The 16,528-nt window shown below is 38.9% G+C and overlaps 1 protein-coding gene across 2 annotated transcripts in view; it reads left to right on the forward strand.

Annotated features, from left to right (window-relative positions):
• The first annotated feature begins 10,011 nt into the window (after positions 1-10,011).
• Positions 10,012-16,528, forward strand: part of LOC126248957 (talin-1) — a 288,246-nt gene continuing 281,729 nt past the window's right edge. For both annotated transcript variants that reach the window (XM_049950492.1, XM_049950493.1), the window contains exon 1: positions 10,012-10,044. The gene's annotated coding sequence lies outside the window, so the exon portion shown is untranslated. The remainder of the gene's footprint in view (positions 10,045-16,528) is intronic.

Consider the following 16,528-nt stretch of genomic DNA (forward strand, 5'->3'; position numbering starts at 1 on the left):
ACAAACAAGACACAATTAAAGAACACCTCACAGAGTAGATCTAGGGTACAACACGTAACGAGAACCTCGTGCATAATGCGACGCAGAATTCAATAGTCTACATATTTGTAAACCTTAACGTTTTCGATTAAACGGTTAATTTCAGAAGAATTTGAGAAAAACCAGAAAAAGTTGAAAATTTCGGTGGTTTTCTTCCCATCATGGCTAAAGCTACACTCATAAATCGGGAAAAACTCAGAATATTCGTATTAGAGACCTACTTGAGAGTTTAAAATAGTTTTCAGAACTCGACTAATTTTTGCTTGCAGAATTCTAATTTTATTTGACCACTATCTGTTGCACACCATTTCTTGAGCGTCGTCATTTGCATTGTCGGTAAAATTAGTGCTGTAGCGAGCCACTGCCAAACTTTGCGATCTAACATTGTTACAACACGCTTAATTTAATTTCATATTCGTTACCATAAGTCCCCCACCCCCTTCCCCCATGAATCATGGACCTTGCCGTTGGTTTGGGAGGCTTGCGTGCCTCAGCGATACAGATAGCCGTACCATAGGTGCAACCACAACGGAGGGGTATCTGTTGAGAGGCCAGACAAACGTGTGGTTCCTGCAGAGGGCAGCAGCCTTTACAGTAGTTGCAGGGGCAACAGCCTGGATGATTGACTGATTTGGCATTGTAACACTAACTAAAACTGCCTTGCTGTGCTGGTACTGCGAACGGCTGAAAGCAAGGGGAAACTACAGCCGTAATCTTTCCCGAGGGCATGCAGCTCTACTGTATGGTTAAATGACGATGGCGTCCTCTTGGGTAAGAATATTCCGGAGGTAAAATAGTCCCCCATTCGGATCTCCGGGCGGGGACTACTCAGGAGGACGTCGTTATCAGGAGAAAGAAAACTGGCGTTCTACGGATCGGAGCGTGGAATGTCAGATCCTTTAATCGGGCAGGTAGGTTAGAAAATTTAAAAAGGGAAATGGATAGGTTAAAGTTAGATATAGTGGGAATTAGAGAAGTACGGTGGCAGGAGGAACAAGACTTCTGGTCAGGTGAATACAGGGTTATAAATACAAAATCAAATAGGGGTAATGCAGGAGTAGGTTTAATAATGAATAAAAAAACAGGAGTGCGGGTAAACTACTACAAACAGCATAGTGAACGCATTATTGTGAGCAAGATAGACACGAAGTCCACGCCTACCACAGTAGTACAAGTTTATATACCCACTAGTTCCGCAGATGAAGAGATTGATGAAATGTATGATGAGATAAGAGAAATTGTTCAGATAGTGAAGGGAGACGAAAATGTAATAGTCATGGGTGACTGGAATTCGATAGCAGGAAAAGGAAGAGAAGGTAACGTAGTAGGTGAAGATGGAATGGGGGTAAGGAATGAAAGAGGAAGCCACCTGGTAAAATTTTGCACAGAGCATAACTTAATCATAGCTAACACTTAGTCAAGAATCATGAAAGAAGGTTGTATACATGGAAGAGGCCTGGAGACACTGGAAGCTTTCAGATAGATTATATAATGGTAAGACTGAGATTTAGGAACCAGGTTTTAAATTGTAAGACATTTCCACGGGCAGATGTGGACTCTGACCACAATCTATTGGTTATGAACTGTAGATTAAAACTGAAGAAACTGCAAAAAAGTGGGAATTTAAGGAGATGGGACCTGGATAAACTGACGGAATCGGGGGTCGTAGAGAGTTTCAGGGAGAGCATTAGGGAACGATTGACAAGAATGGGGGAAAGAAATACAGTAGAAGAAGAATGGGTAGCTTTGAGAGATGACATGGTGAAGGCAGCAGAGGATCAAGTAGGTAAAAAGACGAGGGCAGGTAGAAATCCTTGCGTAACAGAAGATATATTGAATTTAAATGATTAAAGTAGAAAATACAAAAATGCAGTAAATGAAGCAGGCAAAAAGGAATACAAACGTCTCAAAAATGAAACTGACATGAAGTGCAAAATGGCTAAGCAGGGATGGCTAGAGGACAAATGTAAGGATGTAGAGGCGCATATCACTAAGGGTAAGATAGATACTGCATACAGGAGAATTAAAGAGACCTTTGGAGAAAAACTTGTATGAATATCAAGAGCTCAGATGGGAACCCAGTTCTAAGCAAAGAAGGGAAAGCAGAAAGGTGGAAGGAGTATATAGAGGGTCTATACGATCGCGATGTACTTGAGGGAAATATTATGGAAATGGAAGAGGATGTAGATGAAGATAAAATGGGAGATATGATACTGCGTGAAGAGTTTGACAGAGCACTGAAAGACCTAAGTCGAAACAAAGCCCCGGGAGAAGACAACATTCCATTAGAACTACTGATAGCCTTGGGAGAGCCAGCTCCGACAAAACTCTACCGTCTGATGAGCAAGATGTATGAGACAAGCGAAATACTCTCAGACTTCAAGAAGAATGTAATAATTCCAATCCCAAAGAAAGCAGTTGTTGACAGATGTGAAAATTACCGAACTATCAGTTTAATAAGTCATGGCTGCAAAATACTAATACGAATTCTTTACAGACGAATGGAAAAACTGGTAGAAGCCAACCTCGGGGAAGATCAGTTTGGATTCCGTGGAAATGTTGGAACGCGTGAGGCAATTCTGACCTTACGACTCATCTTAGAAGAATAGATTAAGGAAAGACAAACCTACGTTTCTAGCATTTGTAGACTTAGAGAAAGTTTTTGACAATGTTGACTGGAATACTCTCTTTGAAATTCTGAAGGTGACAGGGGTAAAATACAGGAAGTGAAAGGCTATTTACAATTTGTACAGAAACCAAACGGCAGTTATGAGAGTCGACGGGCATGAAAGGCAAGCAGTGGTTGGGAAGGGAGTGAGACAGGTTTGTAGCCTATCCCCCGATGATATTCAATCTGTATATTGAGCAAGCACTAAAGGAAACAAAAGAAAAATTCGTAGTAGGAATTAAAATCCACGGAGAAGAAATAAAAACTTTGAGGTTCGCCGATGACATTGTAATTCAGAGACAGCAAAGGACCTGGAAGAGCAGTTGAACGGAATGGTCAGTGTCTTGAAGCGAGGATATAAGATGAACATCAACAAAAGCGAAACGATGATAACCGAATTTAGTCGAATAAAATCGGGTGATGCTGAAAGAATTAGATTAGGAAGTGAGACACTGAGTAGTAGATGAATTTTGCTATTTGGGGAGCAAAATAACTGATGATGGTCGAAGTAAAGAGAATATAAAATGTAGGCTGGCAATGGCAAGGAAAGTGTTTCTGAAGAAGAGAAATTTGTTAACATCGAGTATAGATCTAAGTGTCAGGAAGTCGTTTCTAAAAGTATTTGTATGGAGTGTAGCCATGTATGGAAGTGAAACATGGACGATAAATAGTTTGGACAAGAAGAGAATAGAAGCTTTCGAGATGTGGTGCTACAGAAGAATGCTGAGGATTAGATGGGTAGATCACATAACTAATGAGAAGGTACTGAATAGAATTTGGTAGAAGAGGAATTTGTGGCACAACTTGACTAGAAGAAGGGATCGGTCGGTAGGACACGTTCTGAGGCATCAATGATTGGAGGGTAGGGTGGAGGGTTCTTCGCGCAGGTACCATCGACAAAAGAATTTTTTGCCTTACTTCTGGTTCTTGATGAATGTTATATTTACTAACTAAATGATACACAATAACTTCAATTTTATATATAAATAGATATACCATTTCGCAGATGTGCGGATGCACGCCAGGCTGGAAGTCTTACGGGAATAGGCGAAATGTCGCGAGTAATGAGAATAATCGGCAAGGGGCATTACATTACTAGTGATAGTCTGTGCAGGAGCGCTGACCATTGTATACGGATGTCGCGGTGGTCAGTGCATCTGTCTAGTGAGCGCGGGAAGCAAGGTCAACGTGAAGAAAACCAAGATTATGCACATCGGACGAGGGCTGGACGCTCTGCACAGTCCGTTTACGACGGTGGACATCTTGCGATGCTTAGAGTATTGTTCACCCGATCGCTACGGCAATCAGCGGCGGCGAGCTACCGACGTCTGCTCCAGCACGTCCGACGGCACATACGCAACAATTCACTCCGAACCCACGACCTGCTCCAAAGGGTGGAATACTCTAATGTTCATGTCGACTCGCGACTGCCACACCTGGCACAGGTATTGCCAGTGTCACATGGTATTGCTGACAGGTTAATGGCAGCCTTTGGATACTATGTCAGCCAAGGGATTTTGTTTAAGGTTAAATACGAGACTTTAACACTCCCACACCATTCTGGAGGACTTAATCTCGCGAATGTGCGGAACAAGGCTCTAGCTCTATACCTGCGACTTAAGTGGTGACAAGTAAGACCTCACTGGAGGGCAGCGTGGAGGTCTATTTTGTTTTCCAATGAAAGTTGGTTCTGCATCGATTCCATTGATGGTCATTTGTTGGTTGGAAGGAAGCCAGCTGAGGCCCGGAGTTATGCTCTGGGGTGCAATTTCGTATGACAGCAGGAGCACATTTGTGGTTATCCCACGCACCCTGACTGCAAATTTGTAAATCAGTATGGTGATTCGACCTGATGCGCTGCCATTCACGAACAACAATCCAGGGTGTGTTTTCCAACAAGAGAACGCTTGCCCACGTAACCGTTTTTGTAACCCAACACGCTATACAGAGTGTCGATGTCTTCCCTTGGTCTGCTCGATCACCAGTTCTGTCTCCAATTGAAGCCGTATGGGACATGTCGGACAACTCCAGCGTCCTCCACAAACAGCATTAACCGTCCCTAGATTGACAGACCAAATGCACGTTTCCATGCTTGCATTTAACTTTCTGGCGGTTACACTGGCTATTAATGTACCACCATTTCACATTTGCAATGACTTATCTCGCTCTTACGTTAACCTGTTATCTTGCAATGTTAATCACTTAAATATTACCTAGACAAACGTATTCCCGAAATTTCATTGCTCAACATTATATATATATATATATATATATATATATATATATATATATATATATGTGTGTGTGTGTGTGTGTGTGTGTGTGTGTGTGTGTGTGTGTGTGTGTGTCTTATTGTTAGTCTCGCGAAGACTTGGGACATGTTCACTCTTTTGATATTTGCCCCTGCCTCCAGAAAAAAATTATGTATCCGCCGCTGAAGTGAAGTGCTGCATTATTAAACAGTGTGTATATGGTGTGTGCGGTAACTGGGAGTGGAAGATTTTCAACAGTGCAGCACTAGCCTTTTACATTATTAAATAAGTTCTTTGCAAAACAGCGTTGTACATTAGGGATAACCCGAATGAGGTTGCACTGTTTTGAAGCGACTTGCCTTTTATTCGGAAGATTGGAGGCTCCAGTCTTCATCCGGCCGTCCTAATTTGGGTTTTGCGTGGTTTCATTAAATTACTTCAGGTAAATGCTCGGATGGTTTCCACTACGACTATAAGGCCACAGTCGATTACCCGTCCTACCCTTGTCGAACTAGACCTGGAAGAATGTGAATGCCTGTGCATATAAATTACATTATTTTTGTTGTTCTTAAATTGTAATAACAAGACTTATCCAGTACCATCTACAGATGAATAAAACTACTACTAGTACTACCACTGCTGTTTGTTCTTCGGACAGATAAAGTCCTGCAACCAAGGGCTGGTCACCAGGGACTCAATTACTCAGGGAACTTTAGCTCTATACCGCAGTTCGCCTCTGTTGCCCGCAACATCCATCTACCCAATGTGGTAACTACTGCATACTTCAGGACTGCATCGCATTTTTGTAATGGTCTTGATCTCTTTCTGTTCTGTGACACATTCTTCACTCTTCATCAGATCCATATTCAAGTCTCTTATTTTTCTTCATGCTATCCAGTCTTGTCTTACAGTCTCCTTTTATTCCTTCTTACAGAATAAAAATTATTACTTTTTCAGTTCTTTCCGTTTATTCGTTGCATAGTAGCATCTTCTACGTTTTCCGTTACGGTTTCTTTTATTATTTCCTATATTCCTTTCGTTTAATGATAACAACCATAGCAAAATAATATGCATCTCATTTTATATCTTCATAACTTCTTTCATCGATGACTGGGCGGGGATAACAAGCACTCGTATTTTAGTCAGCTTCCTCTGAGAAAAGAATATGTTTCAAATTCCAAGGAATATGACCCGTTTCAAACTCTCACACAATCTTTCAGCATTTCCACAAAAATCCTTGCATTATTTTTCCACTGACTTCCAACAGATAACAGAATTCGTATTGCGGATGGGTTTTAAACCGTCAGTTAATTACACACATTTTAATGAAGAGCTACGTTATTTTTTGCCACTACTAACTCTGCAAAGTAAGTGACAGATCAGTCAAGAAGGTACTAACGTTAGAAAAGTACGCTTTCTCTCACTCTCCTGAATAATCAAGAATAATTTAGTACGTTGAGAAGACAGCATTCTGTCAGAGTGATCTGTACCGGTACGTCTCGCAAATCTTAGCCAGTTCTCTCTCAGTTTTGCACATTTCGAAAAAGTACTCCATGATAAATCTCTCTGTCTTGAACCACAATTTTTTTAAAATTTCTTTTATTTTATATTAACTGAGTCTTGGTTTTACCAGACACTACAGTTATCAGACTACACATAGCTATCTTCTCAACAAATTGGGGCAGTAGACCATCTATAATACTGTATCACACAAAGGTAAATTAATTCCGACTGTTCGAAGAAAAATTATTAAGTTGAGGGCTGTGGCAAATACTGTCACATCTCCGCAGTTTCACTTGATATTTTTCACGTCTTCAGTTTGCTAGATGTCATTCAGTTGTTTGCTGGACGGGTCATGTAATCGGTTCGTTAAGTTCGAAACTCTCTTCGGCTGCCTTTCTGTTGCAGATTTCTACTCTCTGGGTGAGCGATGTAAACAGAATATCTCGAACGCAACACAGCAAACAGTTTCTTCCGTAACGATGGAGGGAACTGTGAGCTCATCTCTCGAATGCAATGCCATCTATAGAGCGCTTGTGGCATCACGGCCCTTTAGAGCAGCCGTGCAGTGCGCTGCACGTGCTGCCTCCGTTCGTTGGTCGTATCGAACGGATGAGGAAATCGCTTCTGTGGTCGAATCCAAGCCGACTGTTGATTTTAAGCCGCATTTCAAGCGGAGCGATTATCCAGGAGAATGGTAGTTTATAGAGAGCTATGAATATGTCGTTTAATGCCGTGATACGGCTTTTCATTTGCGTCAATGCACATTCGCGGTACCACCACTGATTTGAAGATCACACACAAACCTATATAAAAAAAGCGCCGCCTACAGCGTGGCTGTTATTATTATACCCGATCCGCTTCTCGCAGACCTACACATTAAACGCGCTTTCCTGAGTATTTTGTAGATTAACTACACTGAGAAGGAGTCTGCCAACACAGATACCATGTTATATCGTAACAAGATTTTACACAGCTCTCACGCTTTACGCTTCCATCTGTCACTGAGGTGACTTGTAATAGATACGATGAGCGTCGAATTTTCTTTCTGGAGTTTCTCTATATGTGAGATCATCTTAAAGTGCTACAGAGCAAGTAGGCTACATGAATTTTATAGTTAAATTCTATCTTTCGAAACATTTTTGAAATTTCTCTTGGCGTTGCTGTGCGATGATGATTTTGTTAGTTTTTATTACTGTTTAAATTCACGTTATCAGCATGCTAATGTTCGTAGCTGCATCTGATTATACAACTTCTGGAAAGTATTAGTAATTTTAAACGATAAAATGTAGGAAATAGTACCACAGTCTAATACATAGAGTTGTGTTAAACTGTGATAGTATTTTGGTTGGATTGATGTCTCTTGTACTCAGTTTTAGATTTTCAGTATCCAAGTCCTCAGATGATTAATAAATAACAATCACGTTGTAAGATGTATATCAGCGCACTCTGTCCACGATAATCTCACAGACGGAATGTGGAAACTATTAGATATAGTATACGAATCGCCCGAGACTTTAAGACTGAGACTCAAGAATATATCTCATTTGCTACTTGTGCATGAATGGAACGCCTGCCATTAGTCCTTTATGCGTAACAAGATAAAAGTCACATGACAAACTAAGTGTGGTGAATTACTGGCACAACGGTATTACGGAGCTGTTACGCGCGAAAACAACACAGTCTATGTAAGAAGCGTATAGTCTGCCGCAAGCTTTTTCAAACATGGTTTGCGCTCTCGTATAGAAGAACTCGGTGAAAACAAGAAGGAGAAAGAAAGAAGGCTCTTGTTTTCTATGGTAGAAAGGCATGAAATTGACGTCTTTAGGATTTCTAATGTTACACAAAGCTGAGAAAATTTCGACAATGATCACTGATAATTTTTGTTTAAAAAACTATGCAACTAAAAATTTAGTGTTATTCGTATAAAGCACATCGACGAGACCTACTGCACAAACCAATGGTATGCATCGGCCAGCTTTCTACTATCTGTTTTTTTTTTTTTTTTTTTTTTTTTTTTTGAGATTAGTTTCATTACTTCAGGTAAAAACGTTTGGTGCCTCCTTCAACAAGAGCATAACCCATTTGATCCGCGATTTGTCTCGAAGTGATTAGCAAATACTTGGTCTTATATGGCAGCGGGACTTTAAATACTAAGGAGTAAACACACACACACACACACAGAGAGAGAGAGAGAGAGAGAGAGAGAGAGAATCGGGTTATAATTATGGAAACATTGTATGTCATTCTCAAGCTTGCATGCTGTTATTTGTATGTTCTATCGAGTGGTATGTGAAGTCTGCCCTTTCCTCTTACTGCATAATCCTGGGAAGAATTAAGTGAACGTATTGCCAAGAACCATGCGAAACGCCTGGGGTCTGTTTGAAATGTGAGAGATGCGCCAAATTAAAACAAGTTTACGTAAATTGATTTCAGATTTCGCCGGTGCGAGATTTACAGCGTGACAAATATTTGATATGCTGCCTCTATTTGCGTTGCTTCGCACAGAGCTCAAGCGGCATGTACTCACTACGAAAAACAAGCCCTCCGCCGTTCGCGATTACTTGTTCACAAGTGCAAGGGAAGAAATCGATTATGGGTTTGAGAGAACTGTCTGCCGTTCTGCTGGAAATTTGACCAGCAGAGCTAGCGTAAATAACACACACTATTCCTGGAGTTCCTCTCCATAGTCTAAAATAGAGCAAGCAAGCCAAAGGACGTTTCATACTGTAAAGCGTCGGCGGTGAAAAATGTAACGTTAGAGACTAGTTGTTCTATTGCGTAGCCTGTGTCCTGTGACTGCATGTGTACGAATATGTTGTGTGCGTGAAAGTGGATGTGTGTGTGTATGTGCCGGAAAGGTAGGAAGGGAGAGACAAAGAGAGAGAGACCTTAAAGTAGTGCAAGGTTAAACATCCTCCGCCTCTTCTGAACTCTTCGCTCTCTGCGAAAGATCAGTCCAGCAACAACGTAACAGCAAAGTGAGCATACCGCAGTTTTATTTGTGTATTATTGCTGTACAGTGAACCACTAACATATAGTGAGCTGTGAAGATTTTCATATTTACAATTACTAGAGACAAGATTACCAGGAACACATCTACGCCTGGTAACAATCAGTGGTGACAATCGAAGTTGGAGTTTGTCGCAATTGATTTTCGACATTTAAAAAAATCTTTTAGGAACACGCATTTCTCGATACCGTGACTAAGTGATTCACTACCTTAACTTCTGTGTTAAGTTGTGTTTATAAGTAATTTCATTTAGAAAAATGGAATTTATTGATAATTACTGCGCGAAATCGTAACGCCTACCAAGCCATATACGGTAACAGTTGCATGATGCTTTGCGGTATCAACGTACATTTAATTTCGTCATTATCTGTACGAAAGTTATACATTTAGCCACTATTTGTAATTATGAATAAAACTCATGTTGTTGCTTTTCGTTATACTAATGTTCAGAAAGTTTTTCCGATGTAGAAACAATTGCCCCTTTTTTTCGTAAGTCACTCGTCGTCAACCAATGAGAGGAGAGCAGGAGAGCTTGCGCTGTGTGAGAGACGTATCGCAGGGCGTGTGCGTCGGTGAGTAGAATTTTGCGAATATTGAGGGTAAATTCCATAATAGTTGGTATTATAACCGACATCTGAGATATTTCAGTTGCTAACCTTATCATGTGCTGATAAAGAACTTTTTGTGACAACGCCCGTTGGATAGAGAGGGGTTTCTGTCGCAGATGTGCCTCCTCTCGGTGATTCGCCATTACTACATTGCTCACGCAAATGTTTGAAGAAATATTGTATTTTGTCTTCGTGGAGTTATTACACTTAATGTGTAAACTCTAATTTTTTGTCACGCCCTCGAAACTGCTTGAATGAAAATTCAGAAGCGGTGAAAATTGTGAAAATGGCTTCTCTAGTAATGAACGATTTTGGCTGTTGTTGACATTTGAATAAAACTCGGCTCTCCCTTGTAACCCTCATGATGTCAGGTTTGAAAATATTTCATCGTGAACTGTAAACTTTTCATTCCTCTCATATGTATAGGTTAAGTAATAACTACGTTTACAAAGCATTTGTATATAATTTTAGAGGAGTGACAAATAAACTTTTATCACTACATCGTACGCTTCTTACATGTCAGTGGTGAATGTACACAAATAAGACATTTCGAATTTTATCGCAGTTGTGTTCATGTAATAGAAAAACTGTGCAGAGGTTTTAATCGCAGTGGGGAAAGTGTTGCCTATTAATGTAATTTTTATTTAAGTTTTATTATTAGTACAGACTGCCTAATTTGAAATCCTGTACGGCGTACGTAAATGTGTATTTTGTAAAGTTTGTGTTGCTTGACACAAACTCTGTTGTATTTTCTGGGGTGAATGAGTTTCTAACGCTAACTGTTTAATAATATTCTCATAGCATTCTTATGTCTCATTATAACTGGTTAAGCTGTCGTAATTACGTACGTCATGTTCATTGGGGAACGCCTTCTTTCATTCACAGTAAAAGGATGGATAAATATCAGCAGCAAGACGGGTATTAATATGCTACCTCCTCCATTTAAGCAAGAAATAAGCGTAACATAATGTATTCAACTAACTACATAGCCATCATGACACACAGTTCAGTCATATTACGCCCTAAAATACTGCACTGCTGTGAAGTGGCCCAGATATCTGTTTGTAGACTGGAGATACTACAGGTAACAGTCAGATGCAATCAGATTTGTAGTGATAGATAACGGGAAATTGTGACTTGGGTCCCGAAATTTTAATGTGTGATTTATTCAAGTTTCAATGAGGTAGTATACAGAAATTTTCCTGTGATAGGGGTCCTCAGTTGGGTTAAAACATTATACAAATAGTGCCAGCTTTGCCTTAAGTACTTAAGACAGTGGAAATAGTGCTTTGTTTATGTAAATTAGCTGCATGCCCTGTGTCAGGTGACTGGTTACCTAGTTTGCTACAGACACTTGGAGCATGAAGTTATTACAATATGGTATTTAAACAGTTTTGCACATGGGTAATAATAGCCTACAGTGCAATCACAGTAAAGGTTTCCCGACAGTTTAATTATTTAGCTATGTTGTGTATGTTACTTATTCAGAATAATAAAATCTTCTAGATTCTTGGTGGTGGACATATTTTCATTCAGTATGCACCACCTAAAAAAGCAAGCTTAGGCATAACTTATTCTCTTTTTCATTTATTCCACGAGTCATCTGTTACTACAAGCATTTAAAAGTAATTAACAATAGTTACTGACAGTTAATGACAGAGTATTAGTACTGCTAGGTCCCTGGTCATCAAACTGTGGCTTCAACTTTGCATTTACCATCCAAAGGCCAGTTTCTTTTGTGTCCAGAGCCAATCATAATAAATGCTAAAGACTGATCTTAGGGAATTAACATGAATGATCATCCTCAAATTAGAATGAGTGTTTATGACGTAGTATTGAAGAACCAGGAATGTAAAATTTTAGAGCTCTGCAACATGCTATTGTAGTTTTTGCAGTGAGCTTCTTGAATAAATGCTTCAAGAAGTTTTTCTGTCACATAACTTATATGCAGGTATGGACAATGGTTTTTATCTTTCATTTGTGAAGTATGGTTGTTCTTTTTGTGTCTGCATTTTTATGTATTTGTGGATGTTGAACATTATCTCATGTATTGTACAGTTCAGAAACAGCTACACTATGAAAATTAGATTATAGGCTAGTTGGAACTTAAAAATAGATGTGTGTGGTCATAGGTCTACAATTACTTTTGTTAGCTTACTGTGGCCATTGAACAGTTGGCAAAGTTCTTTTTTCTACCACATTTTTGATAGTCACTACTCGCATTAAATTAATGATTTTATTTCCTTTTATTGGTTAATAGAGTGAATTTCAGTAAGATATATTGGTCAGCAACACCATTAAGGTTATAGTATTTATTGCTTTCATTATTACCCAAATAAATGGAAAGAGTTCTGTTTCTTCTTCCTGGTACAAAAACTCATCATAAGCATGAGAAAATTAAGGAATTGCTCAACTAATTCCAGTAGGTAACTGCAAGGAAGGTATTGTGCATAAGGTAAAATGTAGCTCTTATTCCCTTCAGACTAAATACCAGTCCTTGCAGTTACACCCTCTGCTCCCACCCCCCTCCTTTGATGGGTGGGTGCATGTGTGAATAGCCCCTCAGCCCACACAATATCTCTCTCTCTCTCTCTCTCTCTCTCTCTCTCTCTCTCTCTCTCTCTCTCTCTCTCTCTCTCTCTGGATCAGTGACTGGAATGCCAAGAATGTGGCTGGGGAATATTACGATAACTGAGAACCTTCTACTTTAATCATAAAAAGGCTGTGGACTATAAATGCAGATCTGTGAGATGAATAAAGTGTTTGTATTTTGAAGTGACATGGAACCCAAGGTAGTGGAATCCTTTCTGCAAATACTGTTAATCTTTTTGCAAGTGTTGAGGAGCATATAATGAATGTTGGACATATGCAGAAGTTTCTGGGTGCCACTTTCTTGCACATGGTCTGTGGTGGAAGTAACAGAGAATGGGGTGGTGGGGCAACAGCAACTTTTTTAGTTCTAGTACTGATTGGTTATAAATATTACATGCCAAGTCCAGTTGTAACTATGTCTTAGGACATTTTCATACCAGTTTCTTTAAACATAATAAAATTTCAATATGAGCAGCAACTTTTCTTTAAAAATTTACTTTATGTTAAACATAGTCTACTAAACTTTGACAGATAAGAGAGAGCATACACAGTTAATTTGATTTTCTGCTTAAAAGAGAAAAAAAGTGTTTTGGTACATTGAAAAACTTTCATGATGGAGAAACAAATATTTGTGGTGTACACTAAATAATGAATACCAAAATGTGTGTTATGCTTAGAGGTATGCATAAAAAATTGCTGTTAATGAAGAATTTCCTTGAATATAACAGGGATTACTTCAGATTGATCAAGGTAAAAGTTGCATAGTGTAAACCCCCCTTCGATTTCCTAAAGTGTTTTGTATGACTATTCTGACCCAGACCTCGGGCTACACCATGGACCAGTCTGTCACCAAGTTGTCTTTTTTCTGGGGGGGGGGTCTTCAATACCACACTCTAGCCTAAGCTATATCACTGAGGAAAACATTAGCTTTAATTGAGCTGTTGAAAATGTGTTAGTTTGCTTGCTGTGGATATGATACTCCTCGTTTTGCTATCCAACCATAAATAGGTACAATAATCTTATCCTTTGTTCTGTCATAGCAAGTCACATCTATGATTAGACAACACATTCTGATACTACTACACATAGGCTGCTTCCAGTTCACAAAAAAAGTGGATCCATATTTGAAACTTAAGACAGGTCAAATCTAACACCAGTGTGTGTGTGTGTGTGTGTTTTTTTTTTCCAGAAAGTAATATGCCGATTCATGATAGGCAGTTCATGATAAAGCACTATAAAATACTGGTGATGAGTTGAAGATTTTTCAGCTTTGTAACATAAACAATGTGATTTATATATTCTTGTAAATTTTAGTCTGGTTTATATTCCAATGATTATTTAGTTTCTTCAGTTGATGGTAAGTATCTTACAGAGACAGACCACTCCCGCCATTTCCAAGAGACTTAAATGTGTCTTAAAACATTACTACCTGTAATTGCACTATTAGCAGCTACCTGATTTTAATGTTTGTTTAGGTATGCCGTAGTGCTCCATCTGGCAGTGGCTTGGGGGCAATGTTGTTAAGTGTCAAGAGTATAGCTCCAGGGACCTAGGCTTCAGTCCTAAGTTGACCTGTCAGTATCTCCTATTGTTTCGGGGGCGTGAAAAGAAAATCTGCTTGCAGTATGCTTCATATTCCACATTACATTATAGATACACAAGGACTATCTCTATGAAGCACCATACTATCAAAGTGCTTTCATATCTCTCTCTCTCTCTCTCTCTCTCTCTCTCTAAGTTTATTTTACAATTCCCTGTTTACACAAAGTTCCTTCAAAAAAATGCTTTTGTGATCCCTGTTGCAAAATAACATGTATTTCCCATATAAGCATAATGCAGTAATGGATAATGTGCATGCTGTGTGGTGTATTGGCTTGGCCGTAAGCTGGTGGTGTAAATAATTTGGAATGAAGTTTTAGGAAGATAGGAATGGTAAGCTGTTTGCAGTAGTAAATTTATTAACAAACATCAGTTAATGTCCACACTTCTCTATAAGGGCCTGGTTCTATGATTAAAGTAGTCAAGCAGAAGCCCATATTGCTATGTAATTGAGTGATTCTTATAATAATGAAGACGTGGGAATTATGACATCACTGAGGAGAATTTAAAATGTAGTTGCACACCTGGTGTAAATTGTTTGTATGGCAGACTTTTGGAAGCAAAACCTAATAGTTATGTAGTGAACATTTGTTATAATGTAAAATAGTGTACCACACTATGACACAAATCTGAATTTGTACTTATTGTGGGCAGTGTGAACTAATTCCACTACGTAAGTATGCATTACATTTTCTTCTAGTTCCTGTCCACATCTCCCAAACTCCCCAAAGGTTCTCCTTAAATGGAGCATATATTCATCACAGTATATACATCAATAAAATGCAGAAACAGATTTTTTTATCTACGTATTTCGTAACAGCATAATGCCATGTCAGCATGTTGCTTCAAATCATTAGTATACATAATTGTTTTGGGAAATAAACTACTCTACACAAGTATATAATCCAGTGTATCATCCATTACTGCCATTGTTTCATGTAACAGATTTTATATCGGAATGACAAAACAAAACAAAAAAACTGTTACTGTAAAGTGGAGTTTCTCGCCCGTCAACTTGTAACTGCCCAACTATAATGTCCGTATGAATTAAGTTTTTTTCCATTCAAGTTGTTATCTTCGATGCTTTTTCTGCAGAACTGCTTCTATTGCTAAAACACTTATTGTAATGGTGTCACCAATTTTTATACAAGGTGTATTGTAATTAATTAACTAACTAACTCTCACAGGCGAAAGTATGTACTAATAGAAGCAAAAGTTCTGTCGAAACATTGGTCTGCAAACAAGCCATTTATGAAATACCCTGCAAATATGTGGTTACAAGCAACCAGTGACTTCATAGCTAATATTGTTCTAGTAAGTACGAATGTATTTGCATGTATGGACTCTAATTTCCCCTGTGGCCTACCTTAACCAGAAATAATATACTACATCTTATTACGCATTACAATTTACTTCACACACACACATTTTAAAGAACATTTTCTACATGTATTGCTTGCATTTGTATACAGTACTGCAGTTGTCACTGAAGTGTATTCTGGATTCTTTCAAAATAACCTGCATCAACTCGTAAATCTTCAGCTTAGCAACAGGAGTGTAGTAAACTTTATTTATGAGATGACCACAGACAGATAAATCCAGAGGATTGAGTCAGGTGATCTTGGAGGCCAAGGTACAGATGCAGTGTGATATGTCCATATATGACAACATTGGCACAGTGTCTTCTTACATCAGCAGAAAAATACCAGTACATCATCATTCATGTATCACATTCCCCAGCAATGGGTCATAGTTGAATTTTGAGTTTGAGCCCAATTAGGTGGAGACTTCATTGAAAAGTTTACATTTCAAATACAGTTGGTCTGCGTAAGACAGATTCCTTACTGAGGTTAGTGGCAAATCGTAACCACTCATTCTCAGTTACCTTGCAAGTGGCTCATTTGCAAATACATGTTTGTGTGTAAATTTTTGCTTCTATCATATATTTTCATCCATGTCCGTTTTTGCTATTAATTACGCAGGCATACAAGAAAGAGTTTTTTATGCCTAGGTTTATAGAACTCACGTGGAATATGAAACAAAATTTCTCTATCTGATCTATATTGTAGATGAGTGTTTTTGAATGTGCAACTCTACTTGAAAAGTGCAGTTCTAAATCACATATGCAGGTATTAGTTCCTGTATATTTGCTTTGTTACCAGTCTGCCATCCAGATAATTCCAAGAAAATTCACCAGGCGGAGTAAGCATCAGAGTACCTAAGTGATCTTCAGTGCTAGAGTTGAGATTAATTTGTG

This window comes from Schistocerca nitens, chromosome 3 (genome assembly GCF_023898315.1).
Source record: "Schistocerca nitens isolate TAMUIC-IGC-003100 chromosome 3, iqSchNite1.1, whole genome shotgun sequence".
Classification (NCBI taxonomy): Eukaryota; Metazoa; Arthropoda; class Insecta; order Orthoptera; family Acrididae; genus Schistocerca; species Schistocerca nitens.